This window comes from Dermacentor albipictus, unplaced genomic scaffold (assembly GCF_038994185.2).
Source record: "Dermacentor albipictus isolate Rhodes 1998 colony unplaced genomic scaffold, USDA_Dalb.pri_finalv2 scaffold_37, whole genome shotgun sequence".
NCBI lineage: Eukaryota > Metazoa > Arthropoda > Arachnida > Ixodida > Ixodidae > Dermacentor > Dermacentor albipictus.
In genome coordinates, this window is record NW_027225591.1 from 411,511 (window position 1) to 421,080 (window position 9,570).

Consider the following 9,570-nt stretch of genomic DNA (forward strand, 5'->3'; position numbering starts at 1 on the left):
TCCAGAGGAAAGTATATAATACCTGTGTGTTACCAGTACTCACCTATGGGGCAGAAACCTGGAGGCTTACGGAATGGGTTCTGCTCAAATTGAGGACGACGCAACGAGCTATGGAAAGAAGAATGATAGGTGTAACGTTAAAGGATAAGAAAAGAGCAGATTGGGTGAGGGAACAAACGCGAGTTAATGACATCTTAGTTGAAATCAAGAAAAAGAAATGGGCATGGGCAGGATACGAAATGAGGAGGGAAGATAACCGATGGTCATTAAGGGTTACGGAATGGATTCCAAGGGAAGGGAAGCTTAGCAGAGGGCGGCAGAAAGTTAGGCGGGCGCATGAGATTAAGAAGTTTGCAGGGACGACATGGCCACACATAGTACATGATCGGGGTTGTTGGAGATGTATGGGAGAGGCCTTTGCCCTGCAGTAGGCGTAACCAGGCTGATGCTGATGATGATTCCGCCGGTCCATGCCAGTTGAGGCACACAAGACCACGCAAGAGCCGCACTGCGATAGCCGCACCACAAGGGAGTCATTGTGACTCCTGTAGTTTATCCATGCCTTTTTTTATTTACTTCAGTTTCACGTTTAGAGCACTGGGCAGAAATCACATTGCGTCAGCATGGCCGACGGCCCTCGCAATCATTTGTTTTAAATGGACAGTCGGATTCCCCCGATCTATGCCAGCTGGAGTGCAGCAGACTGTGCAAAAGCTGCACTGCTCTAGTCGCACCTCAAGGGAGTCATTGTTACTCTCACCGCTTACACACACCTTCTTGCATTTCTTCACGTTGACATTAAATAGCACTGGGCAGAAATCACATAGTGTCAGCATCGGCAACAGCCTTCACAATCATTTGTTTTAAGTGCACAGTGAGATTCCCCCGGTGCATGCCAGGTAAGCCACACCAGACAGTGCAGAGCCGTGCTGCTCTAGTCGCACCTCATGGGAGTCATTGTTAGTCTCTTCGTTTACCCACGCCTTGATGATTTTATCAAGTTGACATATAGGGGACTGGGCAGAGATCACATTGCATCAGCATGGTCAAAAGTCCTCGCAATGCTTTGTTTTAAATGGACAGTCAGATTCTCCCGGTCCATACCAGTTGAAGCGCAACGGAAAGTGCAAAGCGGCACAGCTCAATCCACACTGCAAGGGAGTCATTCTTACTCCTGTCTTTTATACACGCTTTTTTTTCATTTTTTCACTTCGACATTTAGAGCGCTGTGCAGAAATCACACTGCGTCAGCATGCTCAACGGCCCCCAGAATGGTTTGTTTTATTTGGACAGTGGATTCTGTCAGTCCGTGCCAGTTCATTCGCACCAGACCGCGCAAGAGCTGCACTGCGCTAGCCGCACCTAAAGGTTGTCATAGTTACTCCTGTCGTTTATCCAGCCCTTTCCTTAATTTATTTATTTCACGTTTAAAGCACTAGGCAGAAATCAAATTGCGTCGGCATGGTCAATGGCCCTCGCAATCATTTGTTTTAAATGGACAGTCGGATTACCCCGATCTATCCCAGTTGAAGCGCACCAGGCAGCGCTAGAGCCGCACTGCTCTAGTCGCAGCTCAAGGGAGTCATTGTTACTCACTTAGCTCCCCCACGCCTTGTTCTATTTCTTCAGGTTGACATTTAGGGCACTGGGCACAAATCACCTTGCATAAAAATGGTCAACCGCCCTCGCAATTATATCTTTTAAAAGCACAGTAAGATTCCCCCTGTGCATTCCAGTTGAACCACACCAGACAGTGCAAAGCAGCACTGTTCTAGCCGCACCTCAAGGGAGTCATTGTTACTAACGTCCTTCACCCACGCTTTGTTCCATTTCCTCACATTGACATTTAGAGCCCTGGGCACAAATCCCATTGCGTCTGCATCGTCAAAAGTCCTTGCAATGCTTTGTTTTAAGTGGACAGTCAGTTTCAGCCGGTCCATGCCAGTTGAAGCACAACAGATAGCATAAAGCGCCACTCCTGAATCCACACTGCAAGGGAGTCATTCTTACTCCTGTCGTTTAACCACGCCTTTTTTTTCATTTCTGCACGTTGACATTTACAGACCTGGGCAGAAATCACATTGCGTCAGCATGGTCAACGGCCCTCAAAATGCATTGTTTTATTTGGAGAGTCGGATTCTCCCGGTCCATGCCAGTTGAAGCGCACCAGGCAGCGCAAGCGCCACACTGCTCTAGCCGCACCTTAAGAGAGCCATTGTTACTCGCTTTGTGTAGCCATGCCTTGTTGCATTTCTTCACGTTGACATTTAGAGCGCTGGGCAGAAGTCACATTACGTCAGCATGATCAAAAGTCTTCGCAAAGCTTTGTTTTAATGGACAGTTGGATTCCACCGGTCCATACCAAATGAAGCACAATGGATAGCACAAAGCGAAACTGCTCAATAAACTCTGCACGGGAGTCATTCTTACTCCTGTCCTTTATACCCACCTTTTTGCATTTCTTCACGTTGACATTTAGAGCACTGGCTCCCAGAATGCTTTGTTTCATTTGGACAGTGAATTCCGCCCGTCCATGCCAGTTGAGGCGTACCATACCGCGCAAGACCTGCACTGCTCCAGCCGCACCTCACAGGAGTCACTCTTACACCTGTCCTTTATCCAGGCATTTCTTTATTTCATCACTTTGCCGTTTAGAGCACTAGGCAGAAATCACATTGCGTCAGCATGGTGAACGGCCCGCGTAATCATTTGTTTTAAATGGACAGTCGGATTCCCCCGATCTATGCCAGTTGGAGTGCAGCAGACTGCGCAAGAGCCGCACTGCTCTAGTCGCACCTCGAGGGAGTCATTGTTACTCTCATCGCATACACACCTTCTTGCATTTCTTCACGTTGACATTAAATAGCACTGGGCAGAAATCACATTGTGTCAGTATCGGCAACAGCCTTCACAATCATTTGTTTTAAGTGCACAGTGAGATTCCCCCGGTGCATGACAGGTAAACCACACCAGACAGTGCAAAGCTGTGCTGCTCTAGTCGCACCTCATGGGAGTCATTGTTAGTCTCTTCGTTTACCCACGCCTTGTTGATTTTATCAAGTTGACATATAGGGGACTGGGCAGAAATCACATTGCGTCAGCATGGTCAAAAGTCCCCGCAATGCTTTCTTTTAAATGGACAGTCGGATTCCCCCGGTCCATGCCAGTTGATGCACAACAGATAGCATAAAGCGCCACTCCTGAATCCACACTGCAAGGGAGTCATTCTTACTCCTGTCGTTTAACCACGCCTTTTTTTCATTTCTGCACGTTGACATTTACAGACCTGGGCAGAAATCACATTGCGTCAGCATGGTCAACGGCCCCCAAAATGCTTTGTTTTATTTGGGCATTTTATTTTACAGGAGGTATTCAGAGACATGGATTGGGAAGAATTGGGGATAAAAGTTAAGCGAGAATAGCTTGGTAAGGCGCGATTCGCTGATGACATTGCCTTGCTTAGTACCTCAGGGGACCAATTGCAATGCATGTTCAGTGACCTGGATAGGCAAAGCAGAAGAGTGGGTCTAAAAATTAATCTGCAGGAAACTAAAGTAATGCTTAACAGTCTCCGAAGGAAACCGCAATTTACAATAGGCAGCGAGGCACTGGAAGTCGTAAGGGAATACACCAACTTAGGTCAGGTAGTGACAGCGGATGCGGATCATAAGACAGAAATATTCAGAAGAACAAGAATGGGCTGGGGTGCGTTTGGCAGGCATTCTCAGATGATGAATAGCAGGTTGCCGTTATCCCCTCAAGAGGAAAGTATATAATACCTGTGTCTTACCAGCACTCACCTATGGGGCAGAAACCTTGAGGCTTTCGAAAAGGGTTCTGCTCATATTGAGGACGACACAACGAGCTATGGAAAGAAGAATGATAGGTGTAACGTTCAAGGATAAGAAAAGAGCAGATTGGGTGAGGGAACAAACGCGACTTAATGACATCTTAGTTGAAATCAAGAAAAAGAAAGGGGCATGGGCAGGATACGCAATGAGGAGGGAAGATAACCGATGGTCATTGAGGGTTACGGAATGGATTCCAAGGGAAGAGAAGCTTAGCAGAGGGCGGCAGAAAGTTAGGCGGGCGCATGAGATTCAGAAGTTTGCGGGGACGACATGGCCACACTTAGTACATGATCGGGGTTGTTGGAGATGTATGGGAGAGGCCTTTGCCCTGCAGTAGGCGTAACCAGGCTGATGCTGATGATGATTCCGCCGGTCCATGCCAGTTGAGGCACACAAGACCACGCAAGAGCCGCACTGCGATAGCCGCACCAAGAGGGAGTCATTGTTACTCCTGTCGTTTATCCGTCCTTTTTTTAATTACTTCACTTTGACGTTTAGAGCACTGGGCAGAAATCACATTCCGTCAGCATGGTCGACGGCGCTCACAATCATTTGTTTTAATTGGACAGTCGGATTCCCCCGATCTATGCCAGCTGGAGTGCAGCAGACTGTCCAAATGCTGCGCTGCTCTAGTCACACCTCAAGGGCGTCATTGTTACTCTCATCGCTTACACACACCTTTTTTGCATTTCTTCACGTTGACATTAAATAGCACTGGGCAGAAATCACATTGTGTCAGCATGGTCAACGGCCTTGGCAATCATTTCTTTTCATGGCAGAGTTAGATTCCCCCGTTGCATGCCAGGTAAACCACACCAGACAGTGCAAAGCCGCGCTACTCTAGTCCCACCTCATGGGAGTCATTGTTAGTCTCTTCGTTTACCCTCGCCTTGTTGCATTTTATCACGTTGACATTTAGGGGACTGGGCAGAGATCACATTACGTCAGCATGATCAAAAGTCTTCGCAAAGCTTTGTTTTAATGGACAGTTGGATTCCACCGGTCCATACCAAATGAAGCACAATGGATAGCACAAAGCGAAGCTGCTCAATAAACTCTGCACGGGAGTCATTCTTACTCCTGTCCTTTATACCCACCTTTTTGCATTTCTTCACGTTGACATTTAGAGCACTGGCTCCCAGAATGCTTTGTTTCATTTGGACAGTGAATTCCGCCCGTCCATGCCAGTTGAGGCGTACCATACCGCGCAAGAGCTGCACTGCTCCAGCCGCACCTCACAGGAGTCACTCTTACACCTGTCCTTTATCCAGGCATTTCTTTATTTCATCACTTTGCCGTTTAGAGCACTAGGCAGAAATCACATTGCGTCAGCATCGGCAACAGCCTTCACAATCATTTGTTTTAAGTGCACAGTGAGATTCCCCCGGTGCATGCCAGGTAAGCCACACCAGACAGTGCAGAGCCGTGCTGCTCTAGTCGCACCTCATGGGAGTCATTGTTAGTCTCTTCGTTTACCCTCGCCTTGTTGATTTTATCAAGTTGACATATAGGGGACTGGGCAGAGATCACATTGCATCAGCATGGTCAAAAGTCCTCGCAATGCTTTGTTTTAAATGGACAGTCAGATTCTCCCGGTCCATACCAGTTGAAGCGCAACGGAAAGTGCAAAGCGGCACAGCTCAATCCACACTGCAAGGGAGTCATTCTTACTCCTGTCTTTTATCCACGCTTTTTTTTTCATTTTTTCACTTCGACATTTAGAGCACTGTGCAGAAATCACACTGCGTCAGCATGCTCAACGGCCCCCAGAATGGTTTGTTTTATTTGGACAGTGGATTCTGTCAGTCCATGCCAGTTCATTCGCACCAGACCGCGCAAGAGCTGCACTGCGCTAGCCGCACCTAAAGGGTGTCATAGTTACTCCTGTCGTTTATCCAGCCCTTTCCTTAATTTATTTATTTCACGTTTAAAGCACTAGGCAGAAATCAAATTGCGTCAGCATGGTCAACGGCCCTCGCAATCATTTGTTTTAAATGGACAGTCGGATTACCCCGATCTATCCCAGTTGAAGCGCACCAGGCAGCGCTAGAGCCGCACTGCTCTAGTCGCAGCTCAAGGGAGTCATTGTTACTCACTCAGCTACCCCACGCCTTGTTCTATTTCTTCAGGTTGACATTTAGGGCACTGGGCACAAATCACCTTGCATAAAAATGGTCAACCGCCCTCGCAATTATATCTTTTAAAAGCACAGTAAGATTCCCCCTGTGCATTCCAGTTGAACCACACCAGACAGTGCAAAGCAGCACTGTTCTAGCCGCACCTTAAGGGAGTCATTGTTACTAACGTCCTTCACCCACGCTTTGTTCCATTTCCTCACATTGACATTTAGAGCCCTGGGCACAAATCACATTGCGTCAGCATGGTCAAAGGTCCTTGCAATGCTTTGTTTTAAGTGGACAGTCAGTTTCAGCCGGTCCATGCCAGTTGATGCACAACAGATAGCATAAAGCGCCACTCCTGAATCCACACTGCAAGGGAGTCATTCTTACTCCTGTCGTTTAACCACGCCTTTTTTTCATTTCTGCACGTTGACATTTACAGACCTGGGCAGAAATCACATTGCGTCAGCATGGTCAACGGCCCTCAAAATGCATTGTTTTATTTGGAGAGTCGGATTCTCCCGGTCCATGCCAGTTGAAGCGCACCAGGCAGCGCAAGCGCCACACTGCTCTAGCCGCACCTCAAGAGAGCCATTGTTACTCGCTTTGTGTAGCCATGCCTTGTTGCATTTCTTCACGTTGACATTTAGAGCGCTGGGCAGAAGTCACATTACGTCAGCATGATCAAAAGTCTTCGCAAAGCTTTGTTTTAATGGACAGTTGGATTCCACCGGTCCATACCAAATGAAGCACAATGGATAGCACAAAGCGAAACTGCTCAATAAACTCTGCACGGGAGTCATTCTTACTCCTGTCCTTTATACCCACCTTTTTGCATTTCTTCACGTTGACATTTAGAGCACTGGCTCCCAGAATGCTTTGTTTCATTTGGACAGTGAATTCCGCCCGTCCATGCCAGTTGAGGCGTACCATACCGCGCAAGAGCTGCACTGCTCCAGCCGCACCTCACAGGAGTCACTCTTACACCTGTCCTTTATCCAGGCATTTCTTTATTTCATCACTTTGCCGTTTATAGCACTAGGCAGAAATCACATTGCGTCAGCATGGTGAACGGCCCGCGCAATTATTTGTTTTAAATGGACAGTCGGATTCCCCCGATCTATGCCAGTTGGAGTGCAGCAGACTGCGCAAGAGCCGCACTGCTCTAGTCGCACCTCGCGGGAGTCATTGTTACTCTCATCGCATTCACACCTTCTTGCATTTCTTCACGTTGACATTAAATAGCACTGGGCAGAAATCACATAGTGTCAGCATCGGCAACAGCCTTCACAATCGTTTGTTTTAAGTGCACAGTGAGATTCCCGCGGTGCATGCCAGGTAAGCCACACCAGACAGTGCAGACCTGTGCTGCTCTAGTCGCACCTCATGGGAGTCATTGTTAGTCTCTTCGTTTACCCACGCCTTGTTGCCTTTTATCAAGTTGACATATAGGGGACTGGGCAGAAATCACATTGCGTCAGCGTGGTCAAAAGTCCCCGCAATGCTTTGTTTTAAATGGACAGTCGGATTCCCCCGGTCTATACCAGTTCAAGCGCAATGGAAAGTGCAAAGCGGCACAGCTGAATGCACACTGCAAGGGAGTCATTCTTACTCCTGTCGTTTAACCACGCCTTTTTTTCATTTCTGCACGTTGACATTTACAGACCTGGGCAGAAATCACATTGCGTCAGCATGGTCAACGGCCCTCAAAATGCATTGTTTTATTTGGAGAGTCGGATTCTCCCGGTCCATGCCAGTTGAAGCGCACCAGGCAGCGCAAGCGCCACACTGCTCTAGCCGCACCTCAAGAGAGCGATTGTTACTCGCTTTGTGTAGCCATGCCTTGTTGCATTTCTTCACGTTGACATTTAGAGCGCTGGGCAGAAGTCACATTACGTCAGCATGATCAAAAGTCTTCGCAAAGCTTTGTTTTAATGGACAGTTGGATTCCACCGGTCCATACCAAATGAAGCACAATGGATAGCACAAAGCGAAACTGCTCAATAAACTCTGCACGGGAGTCATTCTTACTCCTGTCCTTTATACCCACCTTTTTGCATTTCTTCACGTTGACATTTAGAGCACTGGCTCCCAGAATGCTTTGTTTCATTTGGACAGTGAATTCCGCCCGTCCATGCCAGTTGAGGCGTACCATACCGCGCAAGAGCTGCACTGCTCCAGCCGCACCTCACAGGAGTCACTCTTACACCTGTCCTTTATCCAGGCATTTCTTTATTTCATCACTTTGCCGTTTAGAGCACTAGGCAGAAATCACATTGCGTCAGCATCGGCAACAGCCTTCACAATCATTTGTTTTAAGTGCACAGTGAGATTCCCCCGGTGCATGCCAGGTAAGCCACACCAGACAGTGCAGAGCCGTGCTGCTCTAGTCGCACCTCATGGGAGTCATTGTTAGTCTCTTCGTTTACCCTCGCCTTGTTGATTTTATCAAGTTGACATATAGGGGACTGGGCAGAGATCACATTGCATCAGCATGGTCAAAAGTCCTCGCAATGCTTTGTTTTAAATGGACAGTCAGATTCTCCCGGTCCATACCAGTTGAAGCGCAACGGAAAGTGCAAAGCGGCACAGCTCAATCCACACTGCAAGGGAGTCATTCTTACTCCTGTCTTTTATCCACGCTTTTTTTTTCATTTTTTCACTTCGACATTTAGAGCACTGTGCAGAAATCACACTGCGTCAGCATGCTCAACGGCCCCCAGAATGGTTTGTTTTATTTGGACAGTGGATTCTGTCAGTCCATGCCAGTTCATTCGCACCAGACCGCGCAAGAGCTGCACTGCGCTAGCCGCACCTAAAGGGTGTCATAGTTACTCCTGTCGTTTATCCAGCCCTTTCCTTAATTTATTTATTTCACGTTTAAAGCACTAGGCAGAAATCAAATTGCGTCAGCATGGTCAACGGCCCTCGCAATCATTTGTTTTAAATGGACAGTCGGATTACCCCGATCTATCCCAGTTGAAGCGCACCAGGCAGCGCTAGAGCCGCACTGCTCTAGTCGCAGCTCAAGGGAGTCATTGTTACTCACTCAGCTACCCCACGCCTTGTTCTATTTCTTCAGGTTGACATTTAGGGCACTGGGCACAAATCACCTTGCATAAAAATGGTCAACCGCCCTCGCAATTATATCTTTTAAAAGCACAGTAAGATTCCCCCTGTGCATTCCAGTTGAACCACACCAGACAGTGCAAAGCAGCACTGTTCTAGCCGCACCTTAAGGGAGTCATTGTTACTAACGTCCTTCACCCACGCTTTGTTCCATTTCCTCACATTGACATTTAGAGCCCTGGGCACAAATCACATTGCGTCAGCATGGTCAAAGGTCCTTGCAATGCTTTGTTTTAAGTGGACAGTCAGTTTCAGCCGGTCCATGCCAGTTGATGCACAACAGATAGCATAAAGCGCCACTCCTGAATCCACACTGCAAGGGAGTCATTCTTACTCCTGTCGTTTAACCACGCCTTTTTTTCATTTCTGCACGTTGACATTTACAGACCTGGGCAGAAATCACATTGCGTCAGCATGGTCAACGGCCCTCAAAATGCATTGTTTTATTTGGAGAGTCGGATTCTCCCGGT